Source organism: Dendrobates tinctorius, unplaced genomic scaffold, assembly GCF_039654945.1.
Source record: "Dendrobates tinctorius isolate UK_male_01 unplaced genomic scaffold, ASM3965494v1 ptg000270l, whole genome shotgun sequence".
In the NCBI taxonomy this organism is placed as follows: Eukaryota; Metazoa; Chordata; class Amphibia; order Anura; family Dendrobatidae; genus Dendrobates; species Dendrobates tinctorius.
The window spans coordinates 2,482,555-2,510,100 of record NW_027361937.1 but is presented as its reverse complement, the minus strand read 5'-3'; the positions used below and the strand labels follow the sequence as shown (position 1 = coordinate 2,510,100).

The 27,546-nt window shown below is 42.9% G+C and overlaps 1 protein-coding gene across 2 annotated transcripts in view; it reads left to right on the top strand.

Annotated features, from left to right (window-relative positions):
* The first annotated feature begins 6,643 nt into the window (after positions 1–6,643).
* ZNF335 (zinc finger protein 335) overlaps positions 6,644–27,546 on the top strand; it is a 158,546-nt gene continuing 137,643 nt past the window's right edge. For both annotated transcript variants that reach the window (XM_073559356.1, XM_073559355.1), the window contains exon 1: positions 6,644–6,752. The gene's annotated coding sequence lies outside the window, so the exon portion shown is untranslated. The remainder of the gene's footprint in view (positions 6,753–27,546) is intronic.

Below are 27,546 nucleotides of genomic sequence, written 5' to 3'. Positions count from 1 at the left end.
TCCTTGTTCCATGGCCATCCACTGGGAGGATGGAAGAGAAGACCACCTGCGCTCCCAGTTCTTTCACTTTCTTGCCTAAGTCTTCAAGGTCTCTGCAGATGGTTTCCAGGTCGTTTCTTGTGGTGTCATTTGTCCCCACATGTAGTAGCAGGAATGGGTAGTCATCTGTAGGTCTGAAGAGTCCTGATATCCTGTCAGACACATCTTTAATTTTTGCACCTGGAAGACAGCACATTTCTCTTGAAGTTATATCTGGTCTGCAGATAGCGGCCTCTGTTCCTCTCAACAGGGAATCCCCCATGACCACCACCCTTCGTTTCTTCTTCACAACATTTTTCTTTCTCCATCCAGGGGGACTCTGAAGGCGTTCAAGGTTGCTGTTTGTGGGCAAAGTCTTATCCTGATGTATTTCTTCATCGTTTTCCTGCGTGAGAGCCTGGTACTGGTTCCTGAGAAGTATGGGTGCTGACTGCCTCCTGATCCTCCTGCTTCTCTGGGTCACATGTCTCCATTCCTCTGTTTCTTCAGGTGCACTTTGAATTTATTCTCTTTCTGTAACATGAAGGGATAATTCTGCTCTGTCTAAGAACTCTTCACCCTCCTTAATGATCTTCAACGTAGCTAACCTCTCTTCGAGATTTTGCAACTTTTCCTCCAACAGGGACACAAGCTTGCATTTGTGGCATGTGATGTTTGGCTTTTCCACTGGTAAGTCTGTGAACATGTAGCAAGAAATGCTCTCCTTCTCCTCGGTCATTTTCCCATCCTCCTTCAAACACGCCATCATTACTCCATTACTAAAGAAATCCGCTCTCAACCCATCCTGCACAAACTACAGACCAGTCTCCAATCTCCCCTTCATCTCTAAACTTTTAGAGCGCCTAGTTTACTCCCACCTTACCCGTTACCTCTCCACTCACTCCCGTCCAGACCCTTCACAGTCCGGCTTCCGCCCCCTACATTCGACTGAAACTACACTCATCAAAGTGACCAATGACCTTCTGACAGCAGAACGTAACGGTGACAACTCTCTGCTCATTCTTCTCGACCTATCTGCAGCTTTCGACACTGTTGACCACCGTCTCCTACTCTCTAGGCTCCAGTCACTAGGCATTAAGGACACTGCTCTCTCCTGGTTCTCTTCCTATCTTTCTGACCGCTTCTTCAGTGTTTTGTTCTCTGGCTCCATGTCATCTCCTCTTCCTCTCGCTGTCGGGGTACCTCAGGGCTCAGTCCTTGGCCCCCTTCTCTTCTCTCCCTACAATGCCCCAATTAGACAGACCATCAGCAGATTTGGCTTTCAGTACCATCTTTATGCTGATGACACACAACTATATACGTCATCCCCCGACCTTACCCCCGCTGTACTACAGAATGCCAGTGACTGTTTGTCCGCAGTCTCCAACATCATGTCCGCTCTCTATCTGAAACTCAACCTCTCCAAAACTGAACTTATTCTGCTCCCGCCGTCTACTAACCTCCCTAAATCTGAAATTTTCCTCTCCATGGGTGGCACCATAATAACACCCCGGCAGCAGGTGCGCTGTCTGGGTGTTATGTTTGACACCAATCTCTCCTTCACATCCCATATACAATCTCTTGCTCGCTCTTGCCGCTTACACCTAAAGAACATCTCTAGAATCTGCCCTTTTCTCACCATGGAAACAACAAAAACCCTCACTGTCGCGTTGATCCACTCCCGCATGGACTACTGCAACGCTCTATTAATTGGCCTCCCCGTTACTCGACTATCCCCTCTCCAGTCCATACTTAATGCAGCAGCCAGGGTCATCCATCTGGCTAATCGGTACTCGGACACGTCCACTCTTTGCCAGTCCTTACATTGGCTGCCCATTCATTATAGGATCCAATTCAAAGTACTTGTTCTCACCCACAAAGCTCTCCACAGTGCAGCACCCCCCCTACATCTCCTCCCTCATTTCTGTCTATCTGCCTAACCGACCGCTGCGCTCTGCAAACGACTTTCTACTAACCTCTGCACTAATCCGTACCACCCACTCCCGACTCCAAGACTTCACCCTCGCTGTGCCAATCCTCTGGAATGCTCTACCCCCAAGAAATTAGGACTATCCACAATTTGCATAGTTTCAGGCGCTCCCTCAAAACACATTTGTTTGGAGCGGCCTATCACGTTCACTAATCAAAATCATTCTATGTGTAAGTGTGCATGTGTAGCCCATTCACTACCTCCATCCATCCCTCACTCCCTCAAGATGGCAGGACCATCATTGTAAATACACCATTGTAAATACACACCTGTATTCCCCACCTCATTGTAGATTGTAAGCTCTCACGAGCACGGTCGTCTTATTTTGCTTTAATTATTGTATTGTTAACGTTGTTACTTATGACTTGTGTTTTGAAACTGTTAAACTGTAAAGCACTGCGGAATATGTTGGCGCTATATAAATAAAGACTATTATTATTATTAAATTAATTGTCCACACCTGGTCTAGAGGGAGGCACATATGGATCTGTTTGTCTACCCAACTAAAGTCCTCCTAACTGTCATAATCCAGGTTGGATATGACAGAGAAAATGCACAAGTAACCTTTTTTTTCTGTGAGCTGTTTGCTCAGGGTTGGTTTTGCCCCCGGTGGCAATTAAGGGTTATTACACAGTGGTGTCTTTTTCTTAGTTTCCTCCCGGTGGCCATTAGGGTCATTGCACTTTGGTTACTTTAGTTTTGTGCACGTAATTATAAAACAGGTGTGATTGCTCTATAAAAGAGTGTCAGGTGTGGTAATCCCGGTGGGTGATAGTCCTCAGTTACAAGCAAACCTGGGTGAAGGATGGAGCTGAAGGAGAGTCCCGGGCAGCTCAATGAGAGTCCTGGAGTGGCAGCTATGGCGTCTGCGAAGAGGGCTGGCATGGCTTGGTGGAGTTGCAGCTATGGTGTCAGCAAGGAGTTCTTGCATGGCTTGGTGGAGTGGCAGCTATGGTGTAGAGCTGCACTCATGATGCTGGACTCGGTTGCTGGAAAGCTGGACTCAAGATGCTGGACTCTTTTGCTGGAAAGCTGGACTCATATGCTGGACTCTATTTCTGGACTGCTGCACGCAGGTGGTGGACTCTGTTTGCTCCAAGGCTGCACTATGGTGTTGGACCCGGTCGGCGGAAAAGATACACACAGGTGGTGGGCTCTGTTGCTGGGAGCGTAAGCAAAAGAGCAAAGCTAAGTGGTGTTTCCCTGTTTTGTCTCTTTTCCTTATGTGTGTTTTAGTGCAGTGGTGGGATTAGTTTCCGCACCGCCCATTACACTAGAAAGGGGTAGGTGGAGGGCGACCTAGGGTTTAAAGGTATCCTGAGCGGCGCCCGATGCGGAACCGGCCTAGGGAACATTAGGAGTGTAGAGACACTGACTCAGGTGAGTGCAGAAGGTCTCCACTTCCCCGTTCCCTATCGCAGGGCCACCATTGTTATTGTTACCCAGGTTTTCCCTTTTATTGTTTAAATTCGCCTTACTGGAGGCGGGGTTTCCAGACATATGTGTATTTCCGAAATTCGCCTGTTGGAGGCGGCGTATCCAGCTGCACGTTTTATTATTTAAATTCACCCAACTGGAGGCGGTGTATCCAGGGTCGCGCGTGTCATATAAATCTGCCCTGCTGGAGGCGCTGTGTCCAGCCACGCGTGACCGTGACACTAACACTTTTGCAATGTAGATTCTTATAGATGTTTCCTTTGAGAATGTCTGAGGGTAATATTGAGTTACTAGTGCCCTCCATATGGTGAAGTCATATCTATAAACCAGTGGACTTGCTACTTTGACATTGTTTGATGACATTTTCCCATCTGGTTCAGAGTGAGATTGACCAGTAGAACAAATTAAACCAATAATCTTGTTACAGACCTCTTATTCTGGTAGTAGTATTGTTGATGTCCTTCTCAATTGCATTTGCAATGCTTGGCGCTGACACCTGAGAATACTCACAGTGCGCAGTGAATGTGACGTCAGGATTCACAAGTCTGCAGTCTCATAGAAACTTGTAGCACAAGACCGGACATCCCTTTTAAGAGGTTCATTCATAAGGGTTGACAAGTATATTGTTCACTAGACAAAGACATTCACTATGTGGATTTTCACACATGAGAAGCCACATGGAAGCTTGTACTAACTGCAACTTGCTGGTGTCACTCTCAACATAGCCACAATCCAATTTTGCGTTATAAGTCATATCAAAAACAGTGAAGAAAAAGTCACTCCATAACCAATGCCATATTTACACAGAGGCATAGTATCAGTCAAATTTCTCCTTTGAAGAAGGTCGCCTTAAAGAAATTTCCATCAAAACTTACCTTCCAAGCTTCCTTGTTGTCATCCACAAAAATGAACCCAAATTGGAGATGACCATAGTTCACCATCATAGTTAGATATCACAAGCTAGCACATAAATGGGCATGCTTTCAGGGAAATAGTTGGGCTTTTTCAGAGGTGAGATAAAATGTTATAAATTAAATTCTCATGATAATCTCTGTGGTCATTTTTATTATTTGCTGTTTTCTTCTCCCATAATCTGCAGTGTATAATCACCTGCTAACAAGCAGCACTGGGAGAGAAGTGGCGGGTGATCGGTAAGGTGACTATGTTTTTTATATAGAACATAACTAAAAAAGCAACCAAACTGCCTCAGTGCTGCCAGGTGTAAGGCCATCACACATGCGAGGAATACGGCCGAGTCTCGCATGTGCCGCTGGCACTCGGGAGCAGAGCGTGCGGCTCTATGTATTGCTATTCGCTCCCGAGTGCCGGCGGCAGTGCCGGGTATTAACATGCGAGATTCGTCTGTATTCCTCGCATGTGTGATCCCAGCCTAAAAGAAAGAAAATGTTATTCCCTTTTTTCTAAATAATTACAGGAGATGTTTGGTTCAGAATATTCTATTGGGTAATTATTATTGAGATGTCACCTTTCCAGGATGTAGGACCTCAATCTAACTGATTAGTCATCACATGAACCTCAAGACTGAAATCGTTATAGCTGAACGGTAAAAACCATCATTGATCGCTTGGTCCATGAACAACTTTAAAGTGCAAATAAACATCAGATTTTAGTTGATGAAAATGAATGAACAAACTTCTTTAAGCAAATGATTATTACTGTTTAATTGGTAGGAGAAGCCAAGTTTTTTTTTCTTTTCATATGTGGTGAAAAATTGATGCAACAAAGATTGTAAAATTCATGCACGGATCAAAAAGGGGTCTAGTTTTTAACATATGAGAATAAAAAAGGCTGTGTGAACCCGGCGTAAATGGGGTTCTCTGACAAGATAATAACAGCCTGTCCTTAGGATCACTCTGGAGAGAACCGATACCCTTCAAGTAGTGATGAGCAAACATGCTTTGATAAGGTGTTATCTGTGCATGCTCGTGTGCTATCTTCAGTGTGCTCGAATAATATGTTTGAGTCCCCGAGGCTGTTAGGTAATCTCCCATGTGTCGCAGCTGTCTAACAAACAGGCAATCCCTGCACATGTTGAGCCTTTCTAACAGCCATGAGACAGGTGTAGGTGTGGGGACTCGAACATATTATTTGAGCACGGCAAAGACACTCGGTTAGCACACGAGCATGCTCAAATAACACCTTATCCCAGCACGTTCGCTCATCACTACCTTTAAGAAGTTTAGATCAATTCAGTAAGGATCTGCTATATACTCTCAAGTCCCCCATGCACCTTAGATTGCTGTGGGTAGAGCGATGGTTCAGTGGGCACCCATCTTGGCCATCTCTCCCATGCATCTGTCCGGAGACCCCCAGACACATTAGACTTTCGGCTGAACGCTTCATTATCGGGGGCTTTGCCTGACATTTGTCTAATGAGTATGGGACGTGGGGAGACTCAGTGTGTAGGAGAGCTCCATTGTATTATCTCCGATGACTATAAGCAGATTGACCTTGGACTTGGCCCAGTCATGCGAATGATCGCTATCCATGAACAAGTTACAGAACTTATTTCACTTATGTTTAAAAGGGTATTGTCAGGTTTAAAAGTTATCCCCTGCCGTACTGGATATGACGTAACTTTCCGGTCACCTTGGGTCAGACCGGTGTTAAGAATTGGGGCGTTTCAGAGCTACGGTTCTCTGGATCTGTGGGAGGGTCAGAGGTCAGACCCCAAGTGATAGGAATAGCTTCCAAACTGGATAATACCCCTTTGAGTAATTATAGGAAATGTTTATTGGCTGTGATCAGCATTGTCACTGGATTAAAAAGAACCTGATTGTGACAAACTACAGGAATGGATAATTCATGTAATTAACACTTTGCTTCCCTGTTTGCAGTTCTTTAATCTCTGTGTATCTACAGTAAGTGCTTACTGTGCCTCCTTACTGTGCTAAGCTTCCATGTAGGTATTCCTGCCCACATCAATCATGGCCGCCAGAGCCTGGCATACTGATGACGTCATGAGGTAAAAAAAAGCCTCTGCTGAGAGGCCCTGCGGTATCACTCCGCTGTCTGACTAAACATAATCCTAATTCTATTCTACTTTGGAAGCGTTTGTAACTTCACTTGAAACATGAGAAATGTCAGAAACACATAAATGAACGCACATTAATGGCGTTAAGTAGAGAAGATCGGAGTTCATGACATAATATAGATCCTGGCGGAGTGATCCGTTGGTGTCTTTGTAGGTGCCAGAGTAAACATCGCAACAAGTCCCGTGTATAGTGTGAAGCTACCGGAGGTGATATTGGCGGTAAAAAGCGGCGAGGAGACCCCCAGCAGAACGGTATGGAGTGTTTGTTGTGTGTGGGTCCGTGTGACTCTTGTGTTCGCTTCATTCGGATTACGGCAACAAAATGGCGGCTAGAGGCAGGCAGTGGAGGGGCAGCCCGGAGGAGAGGACCCCGGGGGGAGCGAGGGCCTGCACAGGGATATATGGTGGGAGAATAGTGCTGGGGAGCTGGAGGCGGCACTGTGCTCGTGGGGACATGCTGGGAGTTACAGTCCCACAACGGCTGTCCCCGCATGTGTGAATATGGCCTACACAGAAATCCACCACGTTTAAAGGTTTATTCCTCCAAGATGTCAGGTTGTCCTCTCCATAGCATAGAGGATACCCTGCTGATCACTAGGGGTCTGGCCAGTGATCCCACCAGTCCTGGATAGAGCGGAGGTACATGTCTGCCCCATGCATGTTCTGTTAGGGTATATGCACACAGTGTGGATTGGGCTCCGTAAGTTCCGGAGCAGATTCTGCATCTAATGGCAGAATCCGCAGGTAAAAATCTGCGCTTTTTTGTGCGGATTGGCATGCGGTTTTGGCCCTGCGCATTTCATTAATGGAATGGGTGTAAGAACACATGCGGAGCCGCAAAAAGAATTGACATGCTGCGGAAAATAGACCGCTGCGGAAAATAGACCGCTGCGGATTCCCTGCAGAATTTTCCACAGCATGTGCGCAGCTTTTTTTTTTTTTTACTATTGAATTACATTGGTCGCACACTTGCGGATCTGCAGCAAATCTGCAATGGGTGCACATACCCTTAGACTGCCCGAGAAAGCCCACCGCAGCTCTCGGCTTTTCCCAGCAGTCCTATAAAAATATTTAGAATTGAGAGTCCTCAGTGGTTGATACCTATTAATGGCTAACTGAAAAGATGGTAACACATTGCAAGCTTTCGAGACTACTCAGGTCTCTTCATCAGGCATAGACTAATACAACATCTGAAGAATAACATTTATGCACAAAACAGCACAGAAATAATGTAATGGATAAGACAAGTGACGTGAAGACAGCAGTCCTGTAGACCCTAATAGCAGCATGTGTGCCCCTTTGCTCCATTCACAAGAGGGTCTAAAAATCTGGCCCAGCAGGCGTCCCCCCGGCGATGAGCGAGGTATCCTTTATCCAATGCATAGAGGGTAACCTGATTTATTTGTAATTATTTGTGTGACTATACTGCTATGATAAGGCCGAACTCTGCAGTCGCCTATGACATCGGTGGTCGGAGCTTCACCCGCAAGGCCAGGTGCAATGTGACGCCGAACCCTCAGGCCATGGTCACACATTCAGTATTTGGTCAGTATTTTACCTCAGTATCTGTAAGCCAAAACCAGGAGTGGGTGATAAATACAGAAGTGGTGACATGTTTCTATTAGGCCATGTGCACACATTCAGTATTTGGTCAGTATTTTACCTCAGTATTTGTAGCCAAAACCAAGAGTGGGTGATAAATACAGAAGTGGTGATGTGTTTCTATTAGGCCATGTGTACACATTCAGTATTTGGTCAGTATTTTACCACAGGATTCGTAAGCCAAAACCAGGAGTGGGTGATAAATACAGAAGTGGTGATGTGTTTCTATTAGGCCATGTGACAAGCCAAGGGTGACAAGCCTATAACCTGCAGTAACCACCGATCGACCAAACCGCTGCACGACCAGCTCTACCCTCGCCTACTGTATTATCACCCATCCCTTGAAGATTGCGAGCCCTCGCGGGCAGGGTCCTCTCTCCTCCTGTACCAGTTATGACTTGTATTGTTTAAGATTATTGTACTTGTTTTTATGTATACCGCTCCTCACATGTAAAGCGCCATGGAATAAATGGCGCTAGAACAATAAATAATAATAAGTGGTGACATGTTTCTATTAGGTCATGTGCACACATTCAGTATTTAGTTAGTATTTTACCTCAGTATTTGTAGCCAAACCCAGGAGTGGGTGATAAATACAGAAGTGGTGACGTGTTTCTATTAGGCCATGTGCACACATTCAGTATTTGGTCAGTATTTTACCTCAGTATTTGTAAGCCAAAACCAGGAGTGGATGATAAATACAGAAGTGGTGATGTGTTTCTATTAGGCCATGTGCACAGTGTTCAGTATTTGGTCAGTATTTTACCACAGTATCTGTAAGCCAAACTCAGGAGTGGGTGATAAATCCAGAAGTGGTGACGTGTTTCTATTAGGTCATGTGCACACATTCAGTATTTGGTCAGTATTTTACCTCAGTATCTGTAAGCCAAACCCAGGAGTGGGTGATAAATACAGAAGTGGTGACGTGTTTCTATTAGGTCATGTGCACACATTCAGTATTTAGTTAGTATTTTACCTCAGTATTTGTAGCCAAACCCAGGAGTGGGTGATAAATACAGAAGTGGTGATGTGTTTCTATTAGGCCATGTGCACACATTCAGTATTTGGTCAGTATTTTACCTCAGTATCTGTAAGCCAAAACCAGGAGTGTGTGATAAATACAGAAGTGGTGACGTGTTTCTATTAGGTCATGTGCACACATTCAGTATTTAGTTAGTATTTTACCTCAGTATTTGTAGCCAAACCCAGGAGTGGGTGATAAATACAGAAGTGGTGATGTGTTTCTATTAGGCCATGTGCACACATTCAGTATTTGGTCAGTATTTTACCTCAGTATTTGTAAGCCAAAACCAGGAGTGGGTGATAAATACAGAAGTGGTGATGTGTTTCTATTAGGCCATGTGCACACGTTCAGTATTTGGTCAGTATTTTACCACAGTATCTGTAAGACAAAACCAGGAGTGGGTGATAAATACAGAAGTGGTGACGTGTTTCTATTAGGCCATGTGCACACATTCAGTATTTGGTCAGTATTTTACCTCAGTATCTGTAAGCTAAACCCAGGAGTGGGTGATAAATACAGAAGTGGTGACATGTTTCTATTAGGCCATGTGCACACGTTCAGTATTTGGTCAGTATTTTACCACAGTATCTGTAAGACAAAACCAGGAGTGGGTGATAAATACAGAAGTGGTGACGTGTTTCTATTAGGCCATGTGCACACATTCAGTATTTGGTGAGTTTTTTACCTCAGTATTTGTAAGCCAAAACCAGGAGTGGGTGATAAATACAGAAGTGGGGACGTGTTTCTATTAGGCCATGTGCACACATTCAGTATTTGGTCAGTATTTTACCTCAGTATCTGTAAGCCAAAACCAGGAGTGGGTGATAAATACAGAAGTGGGGACGTGTTTCTATTATACTTTTCCTCTGATCCAGGCAGGGCTGTGGAGTCGGTAAGCCAATCCTATGACTCCGACTCCTCAATTTCCCTTACACCGACTCCGACTCCCACATATATTGCTTATATTTAAGTGAAAAATTTATTGTAGTACAATGTGAACATCAGACATTTAATCATTTCTATGATCCAATAATCAAGATATTTAGATAGATATTATGTTCTATTTATTGGAATACAACTTTAGAACACAAAAAAACTAATAAATTGTAAATATGTAATACACTGTATACATGTACACGGTACAGACCAAAGTTTGGACACACCTCATTCAAAGAGTTTTCTTTATTTTCATGACTGAATCTACAATTTTCATATTCTGAAGGCATCAAAACAGTGAATTAACACATGTGGAATTATATAATTAAAGTGTGAAACAACTGAAAATATGTCTTATATTCTAGATTCTTCAAAGTAGCCACCTTTTGCTTTGATTACTGCTTTGCACACTCTTGGCATTCTCTTGATGAGCTTCAAGAGGTAGTCACCAGAAATGGTCTTCCAACGGTCTTGAAGGAGTTCCCAGAGATGCTTAGCACTTGTTGGCCCTTTTGCCTTCACTCTGCGGTCCAGCTCACCCCAAACCATCTCGATTGGGTTCAGGTCTGGTGACTGTGGAGGCCAGGTCATCTGGCATAGCACCCCATCACTCTCCTTCTTGGTCAAATAGCCCTTACACAGCCTGGAGGTGTGTTTGAGGCCATTGTCCTGTTGAAAAATAAATGATGGTCCAACTAAACACAAACCGGATGGAATAGCATGCCGCTGCAAGATGCTGTGGTAGCCATGCTGGTTCAGTATGCCTTCAATTTTGAATAAATCCCCAACAGTGTCACCAGCAAAGCACCCCCACACCATCACACCTCCTCCTCCATGCTTCACGGTGGGAACCAGGCATGTAGAGTCCATACGTTCACCTTTTCTGCGTCGCACAAAGACACGGTGGTTGGAAGCAAAGATCTCAAATTTGGACTCATCAGACCAAAGCACAGATTTCCACTGGTCTAATGTCCATTCCTTGTGTTCTTTAGCCCAAACAAGTCTCCTGCTTGTTGCCTGACCTTAGCAGTGGTTTCCTAGCAGTTATTTTACCATGAAGGCCTGCTGCACAAAGTCTCCTCTTAACAGTTGTAGAGATGTGTCTGCTGCTAGAACTCTGTGTGGCATTGACCTGGTCTCTATTCTGAGCTGCTGTTAACCTGCGATTTCTGAGGCTGGTGACTCGGATGAACTTATCCTCCGCAGCAGAGGTGACTCTTGGTCTTCCTTTCCTGGGGCGGTCCTCATGAGAGACAGTTTCTTTGTAGCGCTTGATGGTTTTTGCCACTGCTCTTGGGGACACTTTCAAAGTTTTCCCAATTTTTCAGACTGACTAACCTTCATTTCTTAAAGTAATGATGGCCACTCATTTTTCTTTACTCAGCTGCTTTTTTCTTGCCATAATACAAACAGTCTATTCAGTAGGACTATCAGCTGTGTATCCACCAGACTTCTGCACAACACAGCTGATGGTCCCAACCTCATTTATAAGGCAAGAAATCCCACTTATTAAACCTGACAGGGCACACCTGTGAAGTGAAAACCATTTCCGGTGCCTACCTCTTGAAGCTCATCAACAGAATGCCAAGAGTGTGCAAAACAGAAATCAGTGCAAAACAGAAATCAATGCAAAAGGTGGCTACTTTGAAGAACCTAGAATATAAGACATATTTTCAGTTGTTTCACACTTTTTTGTTAATTATATAATTCCACATGTGTTAATTCATAGTTTTGATGCCTTCAGAGTGAATCTACAATTTTCATAGTCATGAAAATGAAGAAAACGCTTTGATTGAGAAGGTGTGTCCAAACTTTTGGTCTGTACTGTGTGTATATATATATATATATATATACACACACACACACACACACCTCGGCTAAGATAAAGCCTAGATCCTCAGGCTACATTCACACTATGGGTGTGGCCAGGATCAAACCGGGGGGGGGGGCAGAATCTCATACTGTTCCGCAGAATTTCATACTGCACACCTCAGCTGCTGCAGAACCTCATACTTCACACCCCTACACTTGAAAATAAAGCCTGCACCTTAAGAAGATGTGATGAATGCAGTCTATTTATTCCAACTATCAGTTGATGTTACAGAAGACGAGCAATGCCTGTCCTGGGCGTCCTTTTGGACAGCTATGAGGTGTAACTGACTGGTGCTAAAAAAAAAAAGGAGTGTTAAGGCCCTTTTACATTTAGCGATGCACCAGCGATCCGACCAGGTCAGGATCGCTGGTGCATCGCTAAATGATCGCTAGTGAGCTTCCACACAGGAAGATCTCACAGCGATGCAGCAGCGACGCAGCGGGCGATACTCACCTTTCACACACAGCGATCCTGACGTCCTCCCGCCCGCGTCCAGCGTCGCTCGTCTCACACAGCAGAAAGCAGACGACGAGAAATGGAGCCAGTCGGAGGTAAGTATCACACATAGCGATATCGCTAGCAATATCGCTAAAACGTGTAAAACCCCCTTTAGTCTGTGTGCTATCCGGCTTTCATTCTTTTTGGTACAGATATGATATGGATAGACAGATATAGATAGAGCAGATTTCTAATCTGCTTTTGCTATTGAAAACATCTATGAGGTCAAAAACCTTTCAGGTGATGCGGTTTTTTAAAAAGCTGATCTGCTTTTGCAACTGAAAAACGTATCCTCAAAAAACGCAGGAAAAACGCTGTATGTGAATGTAGCCTTAGATCAGGAATAGAACAGCCATTTATAGGACATTTCATAACTTTCCCAAATTCCTATGAAAAAATATTCAGCACATTCTGCATTGAACTACTGTACCCAATTTATTATATATTTTAGGAGTTGGTCCATTTTATACCAACTCCGACTCCACCAAAATGAGCTACGACTCCGACTCCACCAAAATGAGCACCGACTCCACGACTCCGACTCCACAGCCCTGGATCCAGGGAATGTACCCAAGATCAGTAAACGCTGCGTACTTGTGCAGGGTCCAACCCACAGCCTAACTGTTACAGCGTAGTGGATGGGATTTCAAGAAATCCAATGTTTACTGTGTGTCCATAGTCACCTGTGGATCACCCACGGAGGAAGACAGGCGGTGCGTCTTTCCAGACCGCAGCATGTCAATTTCTCCACAAGAGAAATCTCACTTGTACAATGTATTGAATGCGGTGAATCCGCGCGGTTCAGTGAACACACCGGCAACAGACGGCAGCGCTTTGGACACAACGAACATGCGCTGCGTCCAAAGTGCTGCTACTTCCGGGTCGTGTGCACTCGGCCCCAGTCCTGGTTTTGGCGTACAAATACTGAGGTTAAAAAACTCACCAAATACTGAACGTGTGCACATGGCCTTAGCATGTATTCAGGTGGAGAGGCTACGGCAGGGTTCAGACGGCCGTATGGACAAAAGGGACAAATGTGTCCACAATCTGGGGACAGGTGCAGGAGCTACATTTACTTTTCATGCAGGATTCTGCTTATGCTGCAGCTTTGTTTTTATTATTATTTATTTTCCTATGCAGATCATAAGTGTGCATGGAAAATCGGCCTTTTGCACTGGCTAAAATGGGTCCGTTTGGTCCATGGCACATACACACCAATCGTATGCTTGTCTGATCAAGCCCTTAAAGTTAACAATTGCTGGGCGTCCAACTGCTGGAACCCCTTGAGATTGGGTCCCTGGAGCAGAGAAGTGGGCTCTGTAGCTAAATTAAAATTACGGTTGCTCTTAAGTTTTCTTTTTAAATCAATAGTACATGTGAAACTGAAATATATCTTAGGCTGGAGTCACACTGGCGAATAAAACGGACAAATGCAATGCGATAAAAAAATCGCATTGCATTCGAACCCATGTTATTCTATGGGGCAGCTCCCATCATGCGATTTTTTTTTTATCGCATCCGATCCTCTGACCGAGACAATCGCAGCATGCTGCGATTGTCACCGATTTTCAGATCGGATTCGACAATGCATGTCTATGGGGGCGAGAAAAAATAGGATTGCAAACGGACCCGATGTGTGAGTTGCGATAAAAATCGCACCAAAAGCCGGCAATTTTTTTCCTAAATACAGTAAAATCACAGTGTCCAGTTAAATAAAGCAACAAATTAATAGCTATAGACACATTAAATAAATATATATATATTTTTATATATGTTATAGAGACACATTAATATATATATTTCTAGTTCATACAGTTCTTAATTGCAGAATAGCCACTGACACATTTGCCGGCTTTTGTATAACATTCTCCTGCCCGACATGAAATGACACATGGTTTACATATAGTTAACCATTTCATTTCATGTTTTTTTTTTTATGTCTATCACTATTAATTATATGAGGGCTTGTGGGTTAAATTTTGGGCTTGTAGGGGTTCATTTAAGGGGTTAATTCGTTGTATTAAATTACGGGGACTCCCTGCAGCCTCAGTGACGTCAGCGGGAGTCTCCGCAATTTAATACAACGAATTAACCCCTTAAATGAACCCCATACAAGCCCAAAATTTAACCCACAAGCCCTCATATAATTAATAGTGATAGACATAAAAAAAAAAAAACCATGAAATGAAATGGTTAACTATATGTAAACCATGTGTCATTTCATGTCGGGCAGGAGAATAATTATACAAAAGCCGGCAAATGTGTCAGCGGCTATTCTGCAATTAAGAACTGTATGAACTAGAAATATATATATTAATGTGTCTCTATAACATGTATAAAATATATATATATATATATATATATATATATATTTAATTAATGTGTCTATATCTATTAGTTTGTGTGGGGAAACCTGTCATTGGGCTCCATTATATGTCCATTTTGCTTTCCTGCGAGAAAATCTCGCCAGACGGATGTCAAGAGGATGCTTACATGCGATTAAAATCGCATCAATGAAGATAAATCGCATCAAAAACGCATCACTGGTTAAGATACCTTTGTGCGATTTCGGACCGTTAAAATGGGACCGATTTTTTTTTTATTCGTTGTGTGTGACTCCAGCCTTATCAGAAAAATCTGCTTGTTTCTTTGGCAGGAATCATCATTAGTTGTTTTCAATTCATGGATAAAATCTGTATTCAGTAAAGAAAGCATTTCCCTTATATCTTCCTCTATATCCTCTCCATAGAACTTTATGAGCACCAACTGCCATTTCCTATCTCAGTAATGGGACAGTCTGTTTTCATTGAACACTAATTTTATTTCCGAATTGAGAAGTTAGAAAAATAACTTATCTGTCTTGGCAGAGAAAGAAGCAGATTTTTCTGATTACAAAGTTACTTATTATTATGTGTATTATTGAATTATGAAATGAAAATTAAAATGTCCGCTACTCTTTAATAGCTTAATATTTGTGACTAACCCTTTTACTGACTGCATACATTTGATTGCAACCTTAGGTTAGGTTTGACATGGATTTTTTTTAGGAGATTTTAAGCCAAAAGTCACACAAAAAAACTGCTCTCATTTTAATGAAAAAACTTTGTTGTGTTTTTTCCTTGAAAAGGAGTATTGCAAAGCGTATTTGAAGTGTTTTTTTTCATGTGGGTTTTGGAGCCTGGTCTGCAAGAAAAAATCCGTATAAACAAACTACTATACCTACAGTGCACATGGTGCTGTTGTTTTTCACATGGAAGGGAAAGCAACACGTCAATTTGAGAGACCGTTCTGCTTCAAATGTGATTTCTGAATGGACTGCAGCTGAAAAAATGCCACGTGCCTAAAAGACACGCCAAAACAATTTAAGATCTTGCTGTGGATTTTTTCAGCCTAGCACAGAAATTGTGTGAACATACCTTTAGGATAGTTCACATGTCAATTGTAGATGCATTTCTGGCTTAAAATATACTCTAAATTTGACTTGTGAATGAGGAGGAGCAGAAAATAAAGCCATGTCTCGTCTCTGTCCTGGTAGTGTTCATCTTTTTCAGACCTGCACCAAAGTGACTCCATTGGCCTCAATAGTGAATTGCTCTGTTGCAGATTCCGTCAGCATAACTGCTGTTCATGTAATAATAGTTCCATCATTTCTTCAGATGCAAGTTTCTTGTTCTTTCTGTTTCCTTCTGTACTACCACTGTTTGTGCAAAATTCCTAAAAAAATAAATAAATAAAAATTGCCTTTCGGGTCCGATGATAGTTCAAAGACCAATCCTGTATACCTACTTGCTGTGATTGATGTGAATAACATGCCCAAAGTCACGGGTGGGCAATTAATTTTCCCAAGGGGCCACATGAGAGGCTCTGACTGTTGTGGAGGGTCAAACTTAATTCTGCTTATTATTTTTTAAAAATCAGTTTATATATGCCTACTGGTTGGTACTCCCAAAAACAATGCAAAAATCCGAAAAAAAAAAAACAAGGAAGTTTTCACCAAAAATTATTCAAATATTTTATTTCAATTTGTATAAGGCATTAGTGCAACAAAGGTATAGAGAGGTACAACAATACAATTAAAAGCCGCACAAAAAATTCATGATATAGTGTAAACATAGTATATATATTGCACAAAAAGAGGGCATAAAAAGGAGTGTTCCAAATACTGTAAAAGCCAAATGCCAATCAAAGATATAGGGAGCAACACAATGCTTCCCAGCATAACAACAATCGCTTATATAAAGTGCTTGTGCAAAAAGTGACTGATGCAGAAAAGGCATAAAGTGCTGAATAAATACAATAGCTGCCCAATTCCAGAAGTCCATACATGTGCTAATGAAGGGTTAAATAACTATACCTGAAAGCAGCAGGCACCGCTTTCAGGTATAGTTATTTAACCCTCCATAAGCACATGTATGGACTTCTGGAATTCTGTAATTAACCCCTTCACCCCCAAGGGTGGTTTGCACGTTCATGACCGGGCCAATTTTTACAATTCTGACCACTGTACCTTTATGAGGTCATAACTCTGGAACGCTTCCATGGATCCCGTTGATTCTGACATTGTTTTCTCGTGACATATTGTACTTCATGTTAGTGGTAAAATTTCATTCAAATAACTTGCGTTTATTTGTGAGAAAAACGGAAATTTGGCGAAAATTTTGAAAATTTCGCGATTTTCCAACTTTGAATTTTTATGCCCTTAAATCACAGAGATACGGCACACAAAAAACTTGATAACTAACATTTCCCACATGTTTACTTTACATCAGCACAATTTTGGAACCAAAATTTTTTTTTGTTAGGAAGTTATAAGGGTTAAAAGTTGACCAGCGATTTCTCATTTTTACAACACCATTTTATTTTTAGGACCACATCACATTTGAAGCCACTTTGAGGGGTCTATATGATAGAAAATACCCAAAAGTGACACCATTCTAAAAACTGCACCCCTTAAGGTGCTCAAAACCACATTCAAGAAGTTTATTAACCCTTTAGGTGCATCACAGGAATTTTTTTGAATATTTAAAAAAAAAATGAACATCTAACTTTTTTTCATAAAAAAAATACTTCAGGTTCAATTTTTTTTATTTTACCAAGGGTAACAGGAGAAATTGAACTGCAAAAGTTATTGTGCAATTTGTCCTGAGTACGCAGATACCTGATATGTGGGGGGGAACGACTGTTTCGGCGCATGGCAGAGCTCAGAATGGAAGGAGCGCCGTTTGACTTTTTCAATGCAAAATTGGCTGGAATTCAGATTGGACGCCATGTCACGTTTGGAGAGTCCCTGATGTACCTAAACAGTGGAAACCCCCCACAAATGACACCATTTTGGAAACTAGACCCCCTAAGGAACTTATCTAGATGTGTGGTGAGAACTTTGAACCCCCATGGTCTTCACAGAAGTTTATAACATAAAGCCATACAATTAAAAAATCATATTTTTTCCACAAAAATGATCTTTTCACCCTCAATTCTTATTTTTCCAAGGGTAACAGGACCCTAAAAGTTATTGTGCAATTTGTCCTGAGTACGCTGATACCCCACATGTGGGGGTAAACCACTATTTGGGCGCATGGCAGAGCTCGGAAGGGAAGCAGCGCCATTTGACGTTTTGGGCTGGAATTGAGATCGGACACCATGTCGCGTTTGGAAAACTCCTGATGTACCAAAACAGTGGAACCCCCCCACAAATGACACCATTTTGGAAACTAGACCCCCTAAGGAACTTATCTAGATGTGTGGTGAGCACTTTGACCCCCCCAGTGCTTCACAGAAGTTTATAACACCCGGGCGTGAAAATAAAAAATTCGTGTTTTTTCCACAAACATGATCTTTTAATCACCATTTTTTTATTTTCCCAAGGGTACCAGGAGAAATTGGACCCCAAAAGTTGTTGTCCAATTTGTCCTGAGTATGCTGATACCCCATATGTGGGAGAAAACTACTGTATGGGCACACGTCGGGGCTCGGAAGGGAAGTAGTGACGTTTTGGAATGCAGACTTTGATGGAATGGTCTGCGGGTGTCATGTTGCCTTTGGAGAGCCCCTAATGTACCTAAACAGTGGAAACTCCCCACAAATGACACCATTTTGTATACTAGACCCCCCAAGGAACTTATCTAGATGTGTGGTGAGCACTTTGAACCCCCCAGTGCTTCACAGAAGTTTATAACGCCCGGGCGTGAAAATAAAAAAATCGTATTTTTTCCACAAACATGATCAATTAGTCCCCAATTTTTTCATTTTCCCAAGGGTAACAGGAGAAATTGGACCCCAAAAGTTGTTGTCCAATTTGTCCTGAGTACGCTGACACCCCATATGTGGGAGAAAACTACTGTATGGACACACGTCGGGGCTCGGAAGGGAAGCAGTGACGTTTTGGAATGCAGACTTTGATGGAATGGTCTGCGGGTGTCATGTGCGTTTGGAGAGCCCCTGATGTACCTAAACTATTGAAACTCCCCACAAGTGACCCCATTTTGGACACTAGACCCCCCACGGAACTTATCTAGATGTGTGGTGAGCACTTTGAACCCCCAAGTGCTTCACAGAAGTTTATAACACTCGGACGTGAAAATAAAAAAATCATTTTTTTCCACAAAAATGATATTTTTGCCCCCAATTTTTTATTTTCCTAAGGGTAACAGGAGAAATTGGACCCCAAAAATTGTTTTGCAATTTGTCCTGAGTAGGCTGATACCCTACATGTGGGGGTAAAACACTGTTTGGGCGCATAGCAGAGCTTGGAAGGGAAGGAGCACCATTTGACTTTTTCAACTCAGAATTGGCTGGAATTGAGATCAGACGCCATGTTGCATTTGGAGAGCCCCTGATGTGCCCAAACAGTGGAAACCCCCAATTCTAACTCCAACCCGAACCCCAACACGCCCCTAACCCTAGCCCTAACCCTAGCCCTACCCCAACACACCCCTAGCCCTAACCCTAGCCCTAACCCTAATGGAAATAAATACATTTTTTTAATTTTATTATTTTTCCCTAACTAAGGGGGTGATAACGGGGGGTTTGATTTACTATTTATGGCGGTTTTTATGTTTGGCGGCTGTCGCACGCTAAAGGACGCTTTTTATTGTAAAAATAGTTTTTGCATCACCACATATTGAGAGCTATAATTTTTCCGTATTTTGACCCACCGAGTCATGTGAGGTCTTATTTTTTGCGGGACAAGTTGACGTTTTTATTGGTACCATTTTCGGGCATGTGAAATTTTTTGATCGCTTTTTATTCCGATTTTTGGGACGCAGATTGAACAAAAACCAGCGTTTCATGAAGTTCTTTTGGGGGGGGTGCGTTTACACCGTTCCGCGTGCGGTAAAATTGATAAAGCGGTTTTATTCTTCGGGTCAGTACGGTTACAGCGATACCTCATTTAGGTCATTTTTTATGTTTTTGTCGGTTTTATGCAATGAAAACTATTTTATATAAAAAATAATTATTTTTGCATCGCTTTATTCAGCGAGCTATAACTTTTTTACTTTTTCGCTGATGATGCTGTGTGGCGGCTCGTTTTTTGCGGGACAAGATGACGTTTTCAGCGGTACCATGGCTATTTATATGCGTCTTTTTGATCGCGCGTTATTACACTTTTTGTTTGGGGTATGATAATAAATCATTATTTTTTGCTTAGTTTTTTATTTTTATTTTTTAAGGGGTTCGCTAAAGGGGTTAACTAATGGGACAGTTTTATAGGGCTGGTCGTTACTGACGCGGCGATACCTAATATGTGTACTTTTATTGTTTTTTTTTTTTTTTATTATTTCCAAAAAATGGATTTATTGGGGGAATATTTTTTTTTTTTTTTCTAATTTATTTGGCGATTTTTTTTTAAAATTATTTTTACACTTTTTTTTTTTTTTGCTTTATTAAATAGTCCCAGGTGGGACATCACTGTCCTGTGACAGATCAGCGATCTGACACAGGCACTGCAGGCTTTGCAGGCACTGAGGAAGCCAGCTTCCGAAGGCCCCCGTCGCCATCTTGGATTCGGGGGCCTGGAGGAAGGGAGTCCCCCGCAGCAGCGCTGCACATTGCGCTGCCGTGGGGGGCTCAGGGAAGCACGGAGGGAGCCCCCTCCCTGCCGATGCTTCCCTTTAACCCCCGGTACACCGCGATCGTGTTTGATCGCGGTGTGCAAGGGGTTAACGTGTCGGGGGCGGTCCGTGACCGCCCCTGACACATTGTGCCGGGTGTCAGCTGTGATAATCAGCTGACACCCGGCCGCGATCAGCGGCGCTCACCACGTGGGCGCCGCTGATCGCGCCGACGTACTATCCCGCCCCCGGTCATACGGGCCCGGGTACAGTGGACGGGATAGTACGTCGGATGGCAGGAAGGGGTTAATGTAGCTGCTTACAAAAAGCAGGTTTTGTTGCATATTTGCTGCATTTTTATTGTCTCTTGTGCATGTTGAAAAAGTTTATTGCCCCCCAAAAAACCATGATGCAACTTCCTTAGGTTTTTGCAACAAGCTATGTTTTGCACTTATTCATTGCTTTCTATGGGTGAAAAACTCCTGAAAGAAGTGACATGCTGCAGATTTCCAATTCAGTCAAGAAAAAAAACTGTGTGTGCATGAGATTTCTGATATCGCATAGCTTTTGCTGGTTCTGTAAAACGCGCCTTTAAAATTTGCATTGAAAAAAATGCAACGTGTGAACATAGCCTTACTCTACTTTTCTTTCCACTATGTATTCTTGAGGAAAGTCCACTGTGTTTTCTAGTACCAGCATAGTACATGAGTTTCAGAGCATGCACATTCTGCATAATATTAGTATATTAACTTGAGCTGCAGGTTTGAGATCCATTGCATGTAAATTTATGCTGCGAACAAAGGTGAGAATCTGAATGTGCATCTCCCTCACTTGTTTGCAGTCCGCAGTGGAGAAGCTACATGAGAACATGGCCTAAGTCTGCTATTATTAATGTATATTATGGTCAGAAGCGGATTTACCATTTGTGCAGCCGCAGAAGGGCCCAAGCGATAAGGGGGTCACTGCTACCTCCAAAGCAGGTGGGATTGTGCATTATGGACTGCAAAGGGGCCCATATATTGCACAGGGGTCCTCCTGGCTGTCTCTGCCAATGAGTATGATATAGGTGTAGTAATGACATTTGGTTTAAACCCGGCATCTATTGCATTCATACCAAAACAGCAAATGTCTCCATTTTGCGTTGCATCAGACACATGGTGACGCGTGGATGTCTCCTGACAGCAGCTTGTGCATTTCTTACATCTCTAGGGAGAATTGCTACAGATTACTTCACACAATGGAAGCGTCACTTTCTGTAGATCTGCACACAGTCACAATGTAAACTCCTTTAAATGGAAATAATAGCAATAATATCATTCAAAACATTTTGATTCAATGTCCACTGAAACTTATCTGCTCCTCAGTGCTACAGATCTGGAGCTTACATGGCAATTTTCTCTACAAAAGAAAAATTGCTATTTAATATAAAACCAAATTGTGCGCGACTCCAGCGGGGAGAAATCAGGAAACTAATCCGTCTATGAGGTTTCTTAAAAGTATTAGTAAAACATTTTTAGCTCACAGACAGAGCTCAAACTCTCTGATGAACACACATCAGATGATAACACAAATATATTTGACATAAAACATATAACTCCTTATTAAAGTGAATCTATCACCCCTTTTTTCGAATATGAGCTGCCAGCACCAACATCAGGGGCTTATCTACAGCATTCTGTAATGCTGTAGATAAGCCCCTGATGTAACCTGGAAGATAAGAAAAAAAAGTTATATTCACCCCGGCATCCAGTCCGATGGGTGTCGCCGTCCCGTCCAGCGCCTCCCATCTTCATACGATGCCGTCCTCTTCTTTCCTTCCCGTTGTGGCTCCTGTGCAGATGCACTGCTCTGCCCTATTGAGGGCAGAGCAGAGTCCTGCAGTGCGCAGGCGCCGGGAGAGGTTCGGCACCTGTGCACTACAGTATTTTGCTCTGTCCTCAACAGAACAGAGCAGTGCGCCTGCGCAGGAGCCACGACAGGAAGAAAAGAAGAGGATGGCATTGTATGAAGATGGGAGGCGCCAGACCGCAACAACCATCGGACCAAGACCCGACCGCCCCCCGGTGAGTATAATATAACTCATTTTTTCTTATCTTTCAGGTTACATCTGGGGCTTATCTACAGCATTACAGAGTGCTGTAGATAAGCCCCTGATGTCAGTGCCGGCAGCTCATATTCGAAAAATGGGGTGACAGATTCCCTTTAACACTTTTTTTTTTTTTGTTAAAATCTGGTTGTTAGGACTTGGATAATTTCTGGCCCATGCTTAAGATAGGTAATTTCATATGATATCGATGGGGGTCCTCCACCTGGTATCCCCGCTAAGTAGCTCTTTCATGGAGTTGATCAAAAAGATTTGCAAGACCCTGTTTGTTTTGTTCTGGCTGCTGCACCAGAGCATTGAGAACTACTTGCAACACCAGCACCTCCTGTCATTAGTAGGCCATTACATTGTGAGCGACACATCCATAACATCGTGATTGCCTACTAACCAGCGGATATGCAGTGCTCTGGTTCAGGGACCATGAAGTATCGATGTGGGACAAGGACCCTGCGAATCTTTTATACACATAACGTCTTTTTCAGGCTGTTTCAGTCCGGAATCCTCCTGAAACAGCGCTTCAAAAAAGCTCCATAAAAAGAACATAAGGTACAGTAATGTCAAAACAACATTGCTGTGCACATATTCTTCCTAGTGGCATGTATTTTACTTGCTTCAAGGCTTGGAAACCATCATGGTTAAAGGAAGGGACATGCTCCTCTATACTCATACTTATTCTTGAAGCGATTCCGCTAGGGAAATTTGATTGCTGCGTTCATACGCAATAGGTGTGGGTTTTGTTTGTTTTTTTTCATTGTGATTTCTAAACTCAGCATGTTCTAGGTGTGGTTTGTTTTCCATGCTTATTCCTATAGGTTTCCATATTGGAAAAAACATGTGGTGAGGGAAAAATAATGTTGCTATGTATTTTCAATACATAAATCTCCATTTTAACATGCGGGAAATGCTGAAACCGATAAACACGCTCACTGTCAAGCATTTATGCACTGCTTGTCTCTGTGACTGATATACAGTTATGGCCGAAAGTGTTGGCACCCATGAAATGACGAAAATGAAGTATTTCTCCCAGAAAACTATTACAAAATCACGTTTTGTCATACGCATGTATATTTCCTTTGTGTGTATTGGAACAACGCAAAAAAAACAGAAAAAAGGTAAATTGGACTTAGGTTCACACACAACCCTAAAAATGGATTGGCCCAAATTTTTGTCATCTTTCAAAAATTGTGGGTAAAAAAGTTTGTTTCAAGCGTGTGATGCTCGTTCAAACTCACCTGTGGCTAGTGTGGTGTAGTGACCACTGTGTCCACTAGGGGGAGCTGTATGGATGTCCCAGGAGAGTGAATGAATGGCAAGATGCTGAATGACCGTTATGTATCTCAAGGTGGGTGGCCTTGAGATGGAGATTTGTGTGTGTTAATCAGCAGTGATACTGCTGAGGTGCTGGTTCAATGTGTCAGGGACTAGTTACCTACAAATTCACCCAGGGGGTGTGTTTAATAACGCTATTGTAAAGTGTATATGTGTGTGTGAAGGACCTGTGATGAGGTCATAGTCATGTGACCCGGTGGGCGTGGCTATGGACCATATATTGTGGCCAGGGTAGGTCACATGGGGTGAATGCTGGGACCTGGTTGGTCCAGTGTGGAAGGTCCCATCTGAGTGAGATGGGGCTGCCTTCTGACAGCAAGTGAACGCTGTGTTAATGGCTGCACGTGCCTGGGAGTTCCCTGGAGGGAATGGACGTCTGCAGTATGCTAAAGGAACCATGAGTGACCCTGATGTGGGTGAGATAACTGAGGCTAGAAAGCCTGTGTAGGTTTAACCTGTGTGACCACAGGGATTACAGAGCTGAACTCTGTCATGGACGCTATGCTGTTATATGAACTTTATGTTGCTTCTATGGGTTTATGCTGCTGAATAAAACCGCATGGACTGTTATGAGTTTATGGAAAATCTGTGCCGGATCTGGTTTTGTGGCTGCAAGCGAGTGATCGCCTACTTACATGACAGCGCTACCTCACACTAGTAACAGGTATGGGCAATATGAAAATCACACCTGAAACCAGATAAAAAGGGGAGAAGTTGACTCAATCTTTGTCTGTGTGCCATACTAAGCATGGAGAACATAAAGAAAAGAAAACTGTCTGAGGACTTGAGAACCAAATTCTTTGAACAGTATCAACAATCTCAAGGTTACAAGACCGTCTCCAGAAATCTTGATGTTCCTTTGTCCACGGTTTGCAACATAAGACGCTTACAACCCATGGCACTGTAGCTAATCTTCCTGGATGTGGATGGAAGAGAAATATTGGTGAAATGTTCCAACGCAGCATAGTCTGTATGGTGGATAAGCAGCCCCAATCAAGTTCCAAAGAACTTGAAGCTGTTCTGCAAGCTCAGGGTTCATTAGTTTCAGCACAAACTATCTGGCAACATTTGAATAAAATGAAAAGCTTTGGCAGAAGATGCAGGAGGACCCCACTACTGAAACAGAGACACAGAAAGGCTAGAGTGCAGTTTGCCAAAATGTTCTTGAGTAAGCCAAAATCCTTAGGGGAAAGCATCTTGTTTACAGATGAGACCAAGATAGAGGTTTTTGGTAAAATACAGCATTCTATTCTTTACCAAAAACAAAATGAGGTTTACAAAGAAAAAAAAACAGTATCTACATTCAAAAAAATGGAGGTTCAAAGGAGTTTTTTTTTTTTGTTTGTTTTGTTTTTGCTGCCTCTGGCACTGGGCGCCTTGACTATGTGCAAGGCATAATGAAATCTGTAGATTACCACAGGATTTTGGGTCGCAATGTAGTGACCAGTGTTAGAAAGCTGGGTTTGTGTCTTAGGTCATGGGTCTTCCAGCAGGACAATGACCCCAAACATACTTCAAGCAACACCCAGAAATGGATGGAGACCAAGCGCTGGAGAATTCTGAAGAGGCCAGCAATAAGTCCGAATCTAAATCCCATTGAACACCTGTGGAGAGATCTTAAAATTGCTGTTGGGAGAAGGCACCCTTCAAATATGAGAGACGTGGAGCAGTTTGCAAAAGAAGAGTGGTCCAATATTCTTGTTGAGAGGTGTAAGAAGCTTGTTGATGGATATAGGAAGCGATTGATTGCAGTTATTTTTTCCAAAGGGTTTGCAACCAAATATTAAGTTGAGGGTGCCAACAATTTTATCAGGCCCACTGTTGCGGTTTAGTGTGGAATTATTTCCAATTTCACTTTTTTTCTCATTTTTTGTGGTGTTCTAATATACACAAAATAAATAAACATGTATAACAAGACATGTGTAATTGCATTAATCTTTTGGGACAAATATATAACACACACACACACACACATCATAAGAGGCATGGCCAAAAATGTTGAAATTGTTCCGGGAAATGAAGTACATGTGTGTATATGTGTACTTATAGTACAGACCAAAAGTTTGGACAGCATGGCTACCACAGCATCTTGCAGCGGCATGCTATTCCATCTGGTTTGCCTTTAGTTGGACCATCATTTATTTTTCAACAGGACAATGACCCCAAACACACCTCCAGGCTGTGTAAGGGCTATTTGACCAAGAAGGAGAGTGATGGGTTGCTACGCCAGATGACCTGGCCTCCACAGTCACCAGACCTGAACCCAATCGATATGGTTTGGGGTGAGCTGGACTGCGGAGTGAAGGCAAAAGGGCCAACAAGTGCTAAGAGCATCTCTGGGAACTCTTCAAGACTGTTGGAAGACCATTCCCGGTGACTACCTCTTGAAGCTCATCAAGAGAATGCCAAGAGTGTGCAAAGCAGTAATCAAAGCAAAAGGTGGCTACTTTGAAGAACCTAGAATATAAGACATATTTTCAGTTGTTTCACCTTTTTTGTTAATTATATAATTCCACATGTGTTAATTCATAGTTTTGATGCCTTCAGAGTGAATGTACTATTTTCATAGTCATGAAAATAAAGAAAATTCTTTGAATGAGAAGGGGTGTCCAAACTTTTGGTATGTACTGTATGTGTGTATATATATATATATATATATATACACTCACTGGCCACTTTATTAGGTACACCTGTCCAACTGTGTGTTAAGACTTAATTTCTAATCAGCCAATCACATGGCGGCAACTCAGTGCATTTAGGCATGTAGACATGGTCAAGACAATCTCCTGCAGTTCAAACCGAGCATCAGTATGGGGAAGAAAGGTGATTTGAGTGCCTTTGAACGTGGCATGATTGTTGGTGCCAGAAGGGCTGGTCTGAGAATTTCAGAAACTGCTGATCTACTGGGATTTTCACGCACAACCATCTCTAGGGTTTACAGAGAATGGTCCGAAAAAGAAAAAAAATCCAGTGAGCGGCAGTTCTGTGGCTGGAAATGCCATGTTGATGCCAGAGGTCAGAGGAGAATGGGCAGACTGGTTCGAGCTGATAGAAAGGCAACAGTGACTCAAATTGCCACCCGTTACAACCAAGGTAGGCAGAAGAGCATCTCTGAACGCACAGTGCGTCGAACTTTGAGGCAGATGGGCTACAGCAGCAGAAGACCACACTGGGTACCACTCCTCTCAGCTAAGAACAGGAAACTGAGGCTACAATTTGCACAAGCTCATCGAAATTGGACAGTAGAAGATTGGAAAAACGTTGCCTGGTCTGATGAGTCTCGATTTCTGCTGCGACATTCGGATGGTAGGGTCAGAATTTGGCGTAAACAACATGAAAGCATGGATCCATCCTGCCTTGTATCAACGGTTCAGGCTGGTGGTGGTGGTGTCATGGTGTGGGGAATTTTTTCTGGGCACTCTTTGGGCCCCTTGGTACCAATTGAGCATCGTTGCAACGCCACAGCCTACCTGAGTATTGTTGCTGACCATGTCCATCCCTTTATGACCACAATGTACCCAACATCTGATGGCTACTTTCAGCAGGATAATGTGCCATGTCATAAAGCTCGAATCATCTCAGATTGGTTTCTTGAACATGACAATGAGTTTACTGTACTCAAATGGCCT